The 14,995-nt window shown below is 36.7% G+C and overlaps 1 protein-coding gene across 1 annotated transcript in view; it reads left to right on the top strand.

The window, feature by feature from the left end:
• Nucleotides 1-14,995, top strand: part of pacrg (PARK2 co-regulated) — a 506,322-nt gene that overhangs the window by 420,270 nt on the left and 71,057 nt on the right. The window lies entirely within an intron of this gene.

The following is a 14,995-nucleotide window of genomic DNA, read 5'->3' as shown; positions in this document are numbered from 1 at the left end:
ATTTCTATTTTGAGTCTGTTTTATGCAAGGTTGTTGCTTTCATTAATTAATATGCAAAACTGGGCTATTGCATGAATTATATCACATGTTCTTTTCTGCCATATTGCGGCAATTTTTTTGACTTAGTGGAATATTTGGAGTCCTATTTTAAGTGTTCTGACCATTTGTTTTGCACAAGGTTTCTGCTGTCGGTAATTTCTTGCACGAGTGGTCTGTTGCATTAATTCATTGGCACATTTTGTTGGGCTGTGTTAGTAGGCATGAGAATCAGTTCCCAGTTTATCAATTCATTCTTGCCAATTTGTCAAACGATTCCCCTTAACCATTCCAGCGGGCGGGAATGAAGGCACTACATTGAGAAACATGGCGCCCAAGTGGAAGACACAATGTTTGGCTATGTTTTACGGTAAATGATTGGAACAGGGCTATTTGCAACAATTGTAAGGTTGCTATTTCTACAAAGGAGGAAATACGAGCAGTATGCAAAAACATTTGAACTGACAGCATGTTATAACTACAAATGATTGTCGCGTTTTTGAATCGCTATGATGTCATACCAGCAGCAGTCATCCCTGTAAATATAACAGGTACTAACACCGCCTATCATGTCAAAGTTGCTATTATCTGTTAAATTGAATTGAATGCCTTCTCATTTAAACGAGCACGACGAGAGACATAATCTGACTACGAATATCAGCGAGCAGTGACTAAGTTTGTAGTCTAAAGCTTGCACCCATTTGCCTCCTGATATTCGGTAGGTGAATGTTCAATTCTGGTCAGAGAAAAGTTGCATGTTTTTCTCTAACCGGATTTTTACTTAGTCATTACCTTTTTATCATTGGGCAGTATCTTCAGGCCACAACCGTAGTTATAGGGACACACTGACCTCTTTAGTCACCAAATTAACGAGTTTACAGACTTAAATTGTAGAAATGATGACGCCGCTTTTCCTTGCAGCATGCAGGCTTTATTTTTAATGTCAATCACAACAGTTTTCATGTTCATGTAACAACATTTTATGTTTTCTAAAGCGATGACAAAGATTCTCAAGTCTAAGTACAAACCCCCAAACAGAGACAGTTTAAGTCAGGGGTATCCAAAGTGCAGCCCACAGCTAATTGTTTACCGGCCCGCCACACATTCTGCAAAAATTGCAAAGTTGATAATATTGCAAAAATTTAAAAAAACATTTTAAAAAAAGTGGAATGAGATTAAATCTAACAAGAAAAAGTTGCAATGTTGACACAAAGCTGCCATGCAGGCTGTTTTTTTTCTTTTGTCTGTTTATTTTTCTTTTTTTTTGCCATTGCTAAAAAAAAAAAAAAGACTAAAAATCTATGTTATAATGAATTATTACTTAAAAAATATCACTTTAAAAAGTTTTATGTGGAAAAAATATTGCCAGCAATCAGAGGGTTGCTGGTTCCTGGGGTTCAATCCCCACCTTCTACCATCCTAGTCACGTCCGTTGTGTCCTTGGGCAAGACACTTCACCCTTGCTCCTGATGGCTGCTGGTTAGCGCCTTGCATGGCAGCTCCCGCCATCAGTGTGTGAATGTGTGTGTGAATGGGTGAATGTGGAAATACTGTCAAAGCGCTTTGAGTACCTTGAAGGTAGAAACGCGCTATACAAGAATAACCCATTTATTTATTTATTTATTTATATTGTGTGGTTGCCATATAAAAACATCAAAGTTTTATTTGACAAAAGAGCATAGAACAAACAAAATAATAGTTCAAACGTAAAATCGACAGATATATCTGACGTTGATCTCGTACTTTACGTGTTAAAAGTTTTTTTAAAAATTAATACAAATGTATCACTTTATGAGTGGGGGACCTTTTGGATCCCAAATATTATTAGTAGGATTTTATTTAACTTTTCAATGTGATTACTCAAAAATATTAAAGAATTAAAATCAATGGTGTCCTGCATTATTGATCTTTTAAGGCTCTAATACTAAATACTGCATATTTCAGTTTTACTATAAAAAACAAAGTTGTCTTTGACAGAGAAGGCATAAAACCTTTTTATTTATTTATTTAGATTGACTGTAAGCATTAAATAAAAAATAATAGTAATTTGACTTATTTTTTACATTTTAATGACTGAGACCCTTTATGGTCCCCGGGAGCCCTAAAGGTTAAAAAAAAAAATCCATATATTTTGTTAAGGTTTGAAAATGAAAAATATCAAAATGGCCCCTGCATGCTTAAATTTTTCCGTGTGCGGCCCTCAGTGGAAAAAGTTTGGACACCCCTGGTTTAAGTAAATGCTACAATCTTGAGTAATTTCCACATATGTTTTTATTTTGTTAAATTCTACAAAAATATATGTATTTCTCAAATTTGTTGTCACAAAACAAATGTTTTCTATGCTTTGTGTGTGCCTCTTAAGACCTCGCTGTTGGCTTTATAAGGTCATGTTACCTCTAAACTAAACAAAGTTGATGCTAATCCACCTTTTTGGTATCTTTTTCCAAATAAGAATCGATAAGAGAATCAATAAAGAACCAAATCATTAAGCAGAATCGAAAGTAGAATTGGAACCGGAAACAACAATTCCTATCCCTATGTGTTACTAACATGTACTCACCCACTAATTCACTCATTCAATCATTCTCATGATTTTGTGGAAGATTAATTTTGAATTGAAATCTACTAAATGGCATTTCTCTATTACGCACACAAATCTTGCTGTGGGGCTGACCTTTGGATGATTTTGAGTCTGTTTTATTATACTATTGTAGGTTATTATTTTATTAGGTTAGGGTAAAATAAGACAACAATGCCAAAAACAACATTGCAAGTGTGTGATAATTGTCTTGTTAGGCCTTCTTTAAAGTACCAGTAGAGTGGAAAAACAAGTTGACTCTTTGCTTATTTGTGTTTCATTGTATCCACTAAAGCATATCCAATTGTATTTATAATCCGTGTGTGAAAATACTGTCTAAAATGGCACGAAATGCCACAAATTCTGCTTTGTGACTGCAATTTCTCTGATTTAGCGGAATATTTCTATTTTGAGTCGTTCTGATTGATGAATTGTTTTATACAAGGCTGTTGCTTTCATTAATTACTATGCAAAACTGGGCTATTGCATGAATTGTATCGCATGTTCTTTTCTGCTGTATTACTGCAATATTTCTGACTTGGTGGAATATTTTGAGTCCTATTTGTGTTTCATTGTATCCACTAAAGCATATCCAATTGTATTTATAATCCGTATGTGAAAATACTGTCTAAAATGGCACGAAATGCCACAAATTCTGCTTGGTGACTGCAATTTCTCTGATTTAGCGGAATATTTCTATTTTGAGTCGTTCTGATTGATGAATTGTTTTATACAAGGCTGTTGCTTTCATTAATTGCTATGCAAAACTGGGCTATTGCATGAATTATATCGCATGTTCTTTTCTGCTGTATTACTGCAATTTTTCTGACTTGGTGGAATATTTTGAGTCCTATTTGTGTTTCATTGTATCCACTAAAGCATATCCAATTGTATTTATAATCTGTATGTGAAAATACAGTCTAAAATGGCACGAAATGCCACAAATTCCGCTTGGTGACTGCAATTTCTCTGATTTAGCGGAATATTTCTATTTTGAGTCGTTCTGATTGATGAATTGTTTTATACAAGGCTGTTGCTTTCATTAATTGCTATGCAAAACTGGGCTATTGCATGAATTATATCGCATGTTCTTTTCTGCTGTATTACTGCAATTTTTCTGACTTGGTGGAATATTTTGAGTCCTATTTGTGTTTCATTGTATCCACTAAAGCATATCCAATTGTATTTATAATCTGTATGTGAAAATACTGTCTAAAATGGCACGAAATGCCACAAATTCTGCTTTGTGACTGCAATTTCTCTGATTTAGCGGAATATTTCTATTTTGAGTCGTTCTGATTGATGAATTGTTTTATACAAGGCTGTTGCTTTCATTAATTACTATGCAAAACTGGGCTATTGCATGAATTGTATCGCATGTTCTTTTCTGCTGTATTACTGCAATATTTCTGACTTGGTGGAATATTTTGAGTCCTATTTGTGTTTCATTGTATCCACTAAAGCATATCCAATTGTATTTATAATCCGTATGTGAAAATACTGTCTAAAATGGCACGAAATGCCACAAATTCTGCTTGGTGACTGCAATTTCTCTGATTTAGCGGAATATTTCTATTTTGAGTCGTTCTGATTGATGAATTGTTTTATACAAGGCTGTTGCTTTCATTAATTGCTATGCAAAACTGGGCTATTGCATGAATTATATCGCATGTTCTTTTCTGCTGTATTACTGCAATTTTTCTGACTTGGTGGAATATTTTGAGTCCTATTTGTGTTTCATTGTATCCACTAAAGCATATCCAATTGTATTTATAATCTGTATGTGAAAATACAGTCTAAAATGGCACGAAATGCCACAAATTCCGCTTGGTGACTGCAATTTCTCTGATTTAGCGGAATATTTCTATTTTGAGTCGTTCTGATTGATGAATTGTTTTATACAAGGCTGTTGCTTTCATTAATTGCTATGCAAAACTGGGCTATTGCATGAATTATATCGCATGTTCTTTTCTGCTGTATTACTGCAATTTTTCTGACTTGGTGGAATATTTTGAGTCCTATTTGTGTTTCATTGTATCCACTAAAGCATATCCAATTGTATTTATAATCTGTATGTGAAAATACTGTCTAAAATGGCACGAAATGCCAGAAATTCTGCTTTGTGACTGCAATTTCTCTGATTTAGCGGAATATTTCTATTTTGAGTCGTTCTGATTGATGAATTGTTTTATACAAGGCTGTTGCTTTCATTAATTGCTATGCAAAACTGGGCTATTGCATGAATTATATCGCATGTTCTTTTCTGCTGTATTACTGCAATTTTTCTGACTTGGTGGAATATTTTGAGTCCTATTTGTGTTTCATTGTATCCACTAAAGCATATCCAATTGTATTTATAATCTGTATGTGAAAATACTGTCTAAAATGGCACGAAATGCCACAAATTCTGCTTTGTGACTGCAATTTCTCTGATTTAGCGGAATATTTCTATTTTGAGTCATTCTGATTGATGAATTGTTTTATACAAGGCTGTTGCTTTCATTAATTACTATGCAAAACTGGGCTATTGCATGAATTGTATCGCATGTTCTTTTCTGCTGTATTACTGCAATTTTTCTGACTTGGTGGAATATTTTGAGTCCTATTTGTGTTTCATTGTATCCACTAAAGCATATCCAATTGTATTTATAATCCGTATGTGAAAATACTGTCTAAAATGGCACGAAATGCCACAAATTCTGCTTTGTGACTGCAATTGCTCTGATTTAGCGGAATATTTCTATTTTGAGTCATTCTGATTGATGAATTGTTTTATACAAGGCTGTTGCTTTCATTAATTACTATGCAAAACTGGGCTATTGCATGAATTGTATCGCATGTTCTTTTCTGCTGTATTACTGCAATTTTTCTGACTTGGTGGAATATTTTGAGTCCTATTTGTGTTTCATTGTATCCACTAAAGCATATCCAATTGTATTTATAATCCGTATGTGAAAATACTGTCTAAAATGGCTCGAAATGCCACAAATTCTGCTTGGTGACTGCAATTTCTCTGATTTAGCGGAATATTTCTATTTTGAGTCGTTCTGATTGATGAATTGTTTTATACAAGGCTGTTGCTTTCATTAATTGCTATGCAAAACTGGGCTATTGCATGAATTATATCGCATGTTCTTTTCTGCTGTATTACTGCAATTTTTCTGACTTGGTGGAATATTTTGAGTCATATTTGTGTTTCATTGTATCCACTAAAGCATATCCAATTGTATTTATAATCTGTATGTGAAAATACTGTCTAAAATGGCACGAAATGCCACAAATTCTGCTTGGTGACTGCAATTTCTCTGATTTAGCGGAATATTTCTATTTTGAGTCGTTCTGATTGATGAATTGTTTTATACAAGGCTGTTGCTTTCATTAATTACTATGCAAAACTGGGAAGGGAATAAGCGGTAGAAAATGGATGGATGGATAGATGTATCCACTGAAGCATATCCAATTGTATTTACAATCCGTATGTGAAAATACTGTCTAAAATGGCACGAAATGCCACAAATTCTGCTTTGTGACGGCAATTTCTCTGATTTAGCCACAAAATGCCACAAAATTCAGTCAGCCCTTTTGAATAATCTGCTCTGAACACCTTCAGTCATTTCTGTAGACTCTACGTCACTGGAGTAACGCTTCTGTTCTCTGACCATATTATCAGATCAGTCATTCTGGAAATAGGCAAAAATCGGAAAGAGATGTGCTGTTTATCATTCACAATATTCATGTAAGACATGAACACGTATGTTTGGCTTTTTTGATGCATTCGAAATCATAAATAAAGAGCTAACAATTGAGTCAACAGACCGAGGGTCCTCTGCTGCGCTCGTTATACTCTCTCTAAAAACATCCAGAAAGCGCCAACAATACTCCCATTTGCATGTCATGCCTGAAAATTAACCAAATATGAGTGATATTGTTATTATAAGCGCCAATGCAAACAAACTATTTTAGTGGCACATTGATAGCAATGAGCTAATACGCTGCTGTTGGTGACATACTTCTACTCAAACTTGCTAAAAGTAAATTCTAAATTATAATTATTGCATCTCTTACCTGGTTGTAGACAAACGTGGCCATGGACCGAGAGACTGGTGAACTTTCACATCCCCGATGTGGCGAAAAAGACCCGAAAAGACGCTTGTTGCAGGAACCTTTTTTTAACCTTTTGTGAAGATTTCGATTGAATCTTCATCCAAACGGAATTACGTAAGCGTCCCGTCGGTCGACATCCCAGCGAGAGTTGAAATATTACAGTAAGTGTTTGTTTTATTTTGGTTTATCATCCTGAAAGGGACAAGCAGTATAAAATGTATGGATGGATGGATGGATGGATGGATGGATGGACGTTTACGTTGTATGTTAGGAGCTAGCAATGCTGCGGATGCTAGTGTCACAATTAAGCTGCAGTCTGCTTTCTGAAACTTATTGCTCATCCTCCTTGTGTTCGGGCTCAACAATATAAGGTTATGTATCATCATTTCTACAAAAGTAATCGTTGTTGGCTCTCACAAAGTCTGCTTGATTAGCATTGTTGTTGATGGGGAAGGGATCTTTGGTTCCCAGCGCGATCACATTACTGGCTTCCTCATAATATCTCAAAATGGCTCGGAAATCTCTGTGAGATTGATACTATTTTGATCATATCTATTTATTCGCAAACTTTGGAAGACTTTCGGTGTCATAAATCAGATGTACAGTCATGGTCAAAAGTTTACATACACTTGTAAAGAACATAATGTCATGGCTGTCTTGAGTTTCCAATCATTTCTACAACTCTTATTTTTTTGTGATAGAGTGATGGGAGCACATACTTGTTTGTCACAAAAAACATTCATGAAGTTTGGTTCTTTTATGAATTTATTATGGGTCTTCTGAAAATGTGACCAAATCTGCTGGGTCAAAAGTATACATACAGCAATGTTAATATTTGGTTACATGTCCCTTGGCAAGTTTCACTGCAATAAGGCACTTTTGGTAGCCATCCACAAGCTTCTGGCAAGCTTCTGGTTGAATTTTTGACCACTCCTCTTGACAAAATTGGTGCAGTTCAGCTAAACGTGTTGGTTTTCTGACATTAACTTGTTTCTTCAGCATTGTCCACAAGTTTAAGTCAGGACTTTGGGAAGTCCATTCTAAAACTTTAATTCTAGCCTGATTTATCCATTCCTTTACCACCTTTGACGTGTGTTTGGGGTCATTGTCCTATTGGAACACCCAACTGCGCCCAAGACCCAACCTCCGGGCTGATGATTTTAGGTTGTCCTGTAGAATTTGGAGGTAATCCTCCTTTTTCATTGTCCCATTTACACTCTGTAAAGCATCAGTTCAATGTGCAGCAAAACAGGTCCAGAGCCTAATACTACCACCACCATGCTTAACGGTAGGAATGGTGTTCCTGGGATTAAAGGCCTCACCTTTTCTCCTCCAAACATATTGCTGGGTATTGTTCCCAAACAGCTCAATTTTCGTTTCATCGGACATCACATGGACAAAGATAAGACCTTCTGGAGGAAAGTTTTGTGGTCATTTTTGACCACGACTGTATATGATAATAGCTTTAAAATAGAGGCAACTTGTTTTTCCACTCGACTGGTACTTTTTAATTTTTGCACTTTTTAGGTTACGTAGATTTTACTTTTTATTAATGATTGACATATAACCTCCAATAACTATGAATAGCGATTAAAAAGTCTGATCATGCAGGAAAGGTGGAAGTTCAACAGAAACCTACCTTACAAAGCAGCTCAGGTAATGACTTTTATTTTGTATAAAAGCCACAAAAATCTTGATGTCTGATCAAGCGATACAATAAAACTTACTCGCTGAAAAACAAGCCCTGACCAAATTTGCTTTGCGTTAATTCCAGCCGCTGAGCAAATTTCATGTGCAAAATGGGCAGAGGTAGTTTGAACTTTTCAAGAAAAGGAAGGCAGCAAGTGACGGGCCACTCTGTAAATGTCATGTCGACGCCAACATCTGCAGCTGCGACAGCATCGCGCCTTTGCCTGCCAATCTTCCTTTTTATCCATCTTTTTTTCCCCCCCCTTTTTGTCTGTCTGTGTGGTGTTTACCTTCTTCTCCATCCTCCCACACTCTTTTCTTATCGACTTTGACTACAAAACACTTCCTTCCATAAATTCTCAGCCTACAATCCATTGAAGCGTTTTCATTTATTAGCCTACCTTTTCTCTTAATGCTTGTAATTACATGTTTATTTGATTGTATTTATTTGCGCAACCTTTTTTCGCGTTGTTCTTTCATTTGATTGCAAAAAAAAAACACGTGCTGACTATAATTTCCTGGGAAATTCTCCAGGGAGAGTTCCTTCATTTAATTTGTACGGAAATTAAATTGTCAATGCGAGAAACAGGATACTTGCTAATCTGTTTATGCCAGCATTTTGCCTCCTCTCACTGTTTCTCTTTGTCTCTTGTACTACATGATGAAAAACCACACAGTCGCACGTTTTATTTCAAAAACAAACCTAAAGGCAAGCAAAAGTCATGAATGAATGAAATAATTATTCAGTAGACTTATGTTTCTTAAGCCTTAAAGGGAATTGTGCCTATCGTTCACAATCCTTATAAAAGACAAGAAGACAAAAGTGTTTTTTGTTTTTTTTTGCATTGTGATGGTGGCTGGCAATACAGCTAATGGCAGCAATCCATTCTGCCTTTAAAGCAATTTAAAATGCGTCCAAAAACCACCAACAATACTTCATTTACGTTCCGTAACCTTTATAATAACAAAGCTATGGCAACCAAATAAGGGTCCATTACTATTAACTATCTGTCATTTAGCTGTATGTATTTATTTAGTTTGCATTTTCTTTGGCCCACGCCTATGTTATTTATGTTCTCTACCTACAGTAAAAAAAAAACATCTATCTGCGGTATATCTTGACAAAAAAAAACAATGACTTGTATGTTGTTTGGGAACAGTTGGTAATGGTTATGTGCAGTAAAACTTTTCATTAAATCAACTCACCTTAAAGTGTGTTCTTAAATGTGTGTTCCACATCTTCGATGAAGAGAGCAGTTACGATTTGGGTTTACAGAGTAAACAACTAAAAACTAAGGTTTTGATCATGGTTTTCTCTAAACGCATACATTTGTCTAAATATGGCCAAGGAAACGGTTTATTGTGGGTTTCCAGCACATCAACTTCATCACTAAAAAAAAAATCTAATCTGCGTGTTTCTGCCATTTTCAAGTATGTTTTTTTTTTTGGAGTCGTCAGCTTGACGCGTCCCTCTGTCTCCGACTCCTTTGTCGTCATGTGACATGAGTGCGTGACTGAATGTTATGATTTTGCTTACTAGTTTCTATGATTATCTTGCCTCTGATTGGCCAGTCCATAATGTTTCACCCTAATCTTAGCCAATTGCGACTCATCATACCAACACCAACCAATCATCATGGATTTTCTCCGTATGTATGGATGTTCTCATTCATCCAGGTCATTGGATTTTCTCCATATTTCTTTTTGGCCAGGATTCACAGTCCATTTTCTCTTTATGTAGCTTGAAGTTTTGATGTAAGCTACCATGCTACTTGGGTCTAAAAGTAGCAAAGCTACCGCCAAGCTACTGGAAAATGTAGTTAAGCTATGTAGCTTAGCTACATGTAGCTTGTTACTGCCCATCACTGGCAATGCCATTGGACACAAATCTGTACTGACTGAAAAACATGAACAATAATATTATAGTATATGTGAAGTATTGGCCCTCATTTCATGTTTTGTTTGTACACAACTAGCTTGTGTATGTACTGTAGTAATAACAGGCATGGTGTGCTGTGTGTATCATCATCAATATCATAGTAACTCACGATGGATATTTGTCTGTTTGGTGCAGCTGGCCGGGGAAGTTTTCTCAAGTTGACTTTGGGTAAGCGCACCATTTATGTCGGCATAGCTTGGCTCCAAGCTCCACATTTACACCGTCAAGACACACCGACATCACTCGCTCGGCTTCCGTCTGCTCCAACGTTTCACCCTCTGTTCGTGCTCGCTCCTATAAGCAGCAGTTCATCCTCCGTATATTCAGCTTCAAAAAGATAAGTGTAACCCTGGTGAGAAAAGGCCTTGTTTTCTCTGTATGTTTTGTGTAAGCCAATTACAGTTCGCTTACATCTGACGTCATGCGGTCACGTTAGTCAGCGCGACCAGTCGCATACCTTAAAATATGGCGCTGCAGTCAGTGCAGGTACAGCCGGGGGGGAAGCCATACAACAACAGCGTGTTGCGGGAGTGTTCCACTGTGCCATGAGGGATCGTGAAGAAAGCGTTTGTGTGGATACGAACTGGTAAGCCTTGATGTGCTACCCGTAGCATTAGCATTTGCATCGCCGGCTTCACTTGTTTTATATAGGCATGGTTAGCTCCTCGGTTAGCATTAAATAACAGAGCCTGTTATTAGCCTGTTTGTTTGTTAGTGTAACTATCTGTGGAAGCCATGCCTGTTCATACCAAATGTGTCACTATTTAGTGTAATAATTCGAAGTCCAATACCATATGTAAGGGTTATGAAAGCGTATTGTCAAACATGTGTTGTTTAATGATGTTTTAAGTGCTTCATACTGTGCCTATAGTGTTAAGCCAAGGTGCAATGCACTGGAGCACTTTTAAACTATGGGTTGGAAACATGGTGTTGAATGTTTAATCACTTTGAATCGTATGACCTGCTAAATAATATAGCACATTATATTTAATGCAATGAATGTAATATTGAAATACACTATATTGCCAAAGGTATTTGACCACCTGCCTTGACTCACATATGAACTTGTACTGTTTATCCCATTCCTAACCCATAGGGTTCAATATGATGTCGGTCCACCTTTTGCAGCTATTAAAGCTTCAACTCTTCTGGGAAGGCTGTCCACAAGGTTGCGGAGTGTGTTTATAGGAATTTTTGACCATTCTTCCAAAAGCGCATTGGTGAGGTCACACCTGATGTTGGTCGAGAAGGCCTGGCTCTCAGTCTCCGTTCTAATTCATACCAAAGGTGTTCTATCGGGTTCAGGTCAGGACTCTGTGCAGGCCAGTCAAGTTCATCCACATCAGACTCTGTCATCCATGTCTTTATGGACCTTGCTTTGTGCACTGGTGCACAGTCATGTTGGAAGAGGAAGGGGCCCGCTCCAACTGTTCCCACAAAGTTGGGAGCATGGAATTGTCCAAAATGTTTTGGTATCCTGGAGCATTCAAAGTTCATTTAACTGGAACTAAGGGGCCAAGCTCAACTCCTGAAAAACAACCCCACACCATAATTCCTCCGCTGAACCCTCTCTGTCAGTTTACGTCAGGGGTGCTCATTACGTCGATCGCGATCTACCGGTCGATCGCGGAGGTGTGTCAGTCGATCCCCAGCCAGGCATTAAAAAAATAGTCCTAAAAATGAGCGATCATAAATCTTCACTGTGACGTCACTTTCGTCACTCGATTGACATTCACGGCACCTCGAGGGTCTTCTGAGATGACGCTGGCTGCTGCCAGCTCATTATTAAGAAAAAATTACCGACAGGAAGGCGAGAAACACTTTTTATCTCAACAGACTCTGGCGCCGTACCTGTCGTCAAAACTCCAAAGACCGACTGCACAGTTGCACAATAAAAGCGCTGCTTCATCGTGCCTGCGCTAACAATATAAGAGTCTCAGAAAGCTGGCGTGCACAAGTTAGCAAGCTACGGAGTTTGCCGCCAATGTATTTCTTGTAAAGTGTATACAAAGGAGTACGGAAGCTGGACAAATAAGATGGCAAAAACCAACCACTTTCATGTGGTATTGGACAGAAAGGAGGACTTTTTTTCTCCTCCATTTGAAAATGCGGACGTTATCAGCACCACTGTCTGATTCCAATCAATTCAATTCATCAGAATCAGGTAATACACCAACTTATATTCTTGTCTTCATGAAAGAAAGGAATCTATATGTGTTAAACATGCTTGCATTATCTTTAAATACCTTTAACTTGTTAACAATATTAACTATATGTGTTAGACATGCTTGCATTATCTTTAAACACCTTTAACTTGTTAACAATATTAACTATATGTGTTAAACATGCTTGCATTATCTTTAAATACCTTTAACTTGTTAACAATATTAACTATATGTGTTAGACATGCTTGTATTATCTTTAAACACCTTTAACTTGTTAACAATATTAACTATATGTGTTAAACATGCTTGCATTATCTTTAAACACCTTTAACTTGTTAACAATATTAACTATATACATTATTATATATGTATTGTTACGTCTAGACCTCCACCCCAGATCCCACCTCACTCCTACCCACTTCTCCAAAGTGGGCTGGCTCAAGGTGGAGGACAGGGTTAAACAACTTGCACTGAGCTTAGTCTATAAAATCCACTACACCTCCCTGATACCGAAGTACATGTCAAACTACTTCCTTAACGTAAATGACCGCCATAACCACAACACCAGGGGGAGCTCCACTAACCACGTTAAACCCAGATTCCGAACTAACAAAGGTCTTAACTCATTCTCTTTCTATGCCACATCAATGTGGAATGCGCTCCCAACAGGTATAAAAGAAAGGGCATCTCTATCCTCCTTCAAAACCACAATAAAAGTTAACCTCCAGGCAGCTACAACCCTAAACTAACACCCTCCCCGGATTGCTAATAATAATCAAATGTAAACAATCAAATGCAGATACTTTTTCTTATGCCTTCTGATCTATCTCTCTCTCTCTCTCTCTCTCTCTCTCTCTCTCTCTCTCTCTCTCTCTCTCTCTCTCTCTCTCTCTCTCTCTCTCTATGTCCACTACTTGCTGTTGCTGTCCATATCCTACCCCTACCCCCCCCCCCCCTCCACACCCCTGATTGTAAATAATGTAAATAATTAAATGTGATTATCTTGTGTGATGACTGTATTATGATGATAGTATATATGATAGTATATATCTGTATCATGAATCAATTTAAGTGGACCCCGACTTATTCGGGTGTTACCATTTAGTGGTCAATTGTACGGAATATGTACTTCACTGTGCAACCTACTAATAAAAGTCTCAATCAATCAATCAATTAAACATTCTTGTATTATCATTAAACACCTTTAATTTATTAACAATATTATGTGTTAAACATGCTTACATTATCATTTTTTTATTTTTTTTATTTTTTTTTTTATAATGTCCTGCCCAGCTTCTCGGGCAAATCATATAGCAGATGTAGATGCCCATATCGGCTGTTCAGATTTACTTTACAAAAGAGAAGTGTAGGATACTTCTCTTGTTGCCTTACTTGTATTTTGACTTTATTAAATGTATTTATATTATCATTTGGTGCAGCCGGGCCGGAGCAGGAGGGGATAGAAAGAGAGAAAAAGGAAGACAGAGGGGGGAATTGTGGGGACAAGAGGGGGATTAGACAGAGACAAAAACAACAACAGCAAACACAACAACAACAACAACAACAACAACAGAGCAACATCAGCAAATACGACATGTACAAATATGATGGTAAAAGTAATAGCAAATAAGCAGTTAGCGAAAATTAAAAAAAAAAAATACAGAAATGACAATGAGCATTATTACACTAAAAATGGAGCAATATGAATACCAATAGAAATAGTGCTATTGATAATAAACAATACCAGTACTTTACCTTTATTATCAACAATACAATTGTTCAAATGCAACAATACATATACGTAATGATAACTTGAGATACGAAAGAATGCAGAAAAATGGAGGGGAAGAAAGAGAAGCAACCTTAACCTTGTAGATTGTTATAGTAACAATAGGTTAAGCTTTGTCAGTGTGCCATGTGTTATACCCAGTTTACCCTAGGGCAACAACGTTAATATATGTTTGATGAAACGTGATAATGTGCATGAGTGTATATGTGCATATGTACTTATATATGTACAGTATGTGTATGTGTGCTTGTACAGTGAATGTATATGTACAATATGTGTATATGTGTGTACAGCGAATGTATATGTACAGTATGTGTGTTTGAACAGTGAATGTATATGTACAGTATGTGTAAATGTGTGTTTGTACAGTGAATGTATATGTACAGTATATGTATGTGTGTGTTTGTACAGTGAATGTATGTGTAGTATGTGTATGTGTGTGTTTGTACAGTGAATGTATATGTACAGTATGTGTATATGTATGTTTTTATAGTGAATGTATATGTACAGTATGTGTATACAGTATGCATGCTTACATTATCATTAAACACCTTTAACTTGTTAACAAAAACATATATTTCATAAATAAGTAAATATAAATTATATATATATGAATGAGGTAGATCCCCGCGACTTGATCAATTGAAAAGTAGCTCGCCTGCAGAAAAAGTGTGAGCACCCCTGGTTTACGTGGC

The sequence above is a fragment of the Entelurus aequoreus genome, linkage group LG03 (genome assembly GCF_033978785.1).
Source record: "Entelurus aequoreus isolate RoL-2023_Sb linkage group LG03, RoL_Eaeq_v1.1, whole genome shotgun sequence".
Classification (NCBI taxonomy): domain Eukaryota; kingdom Metazoa; phylum Chordata; class Actinopteri; order Syngnathiformes; family Syngnathidae; genus Entelurus; species Entelurus aequoreus.
This window is presented reverse-complemented; position numbering and strand designations above follow the sequence as displayed.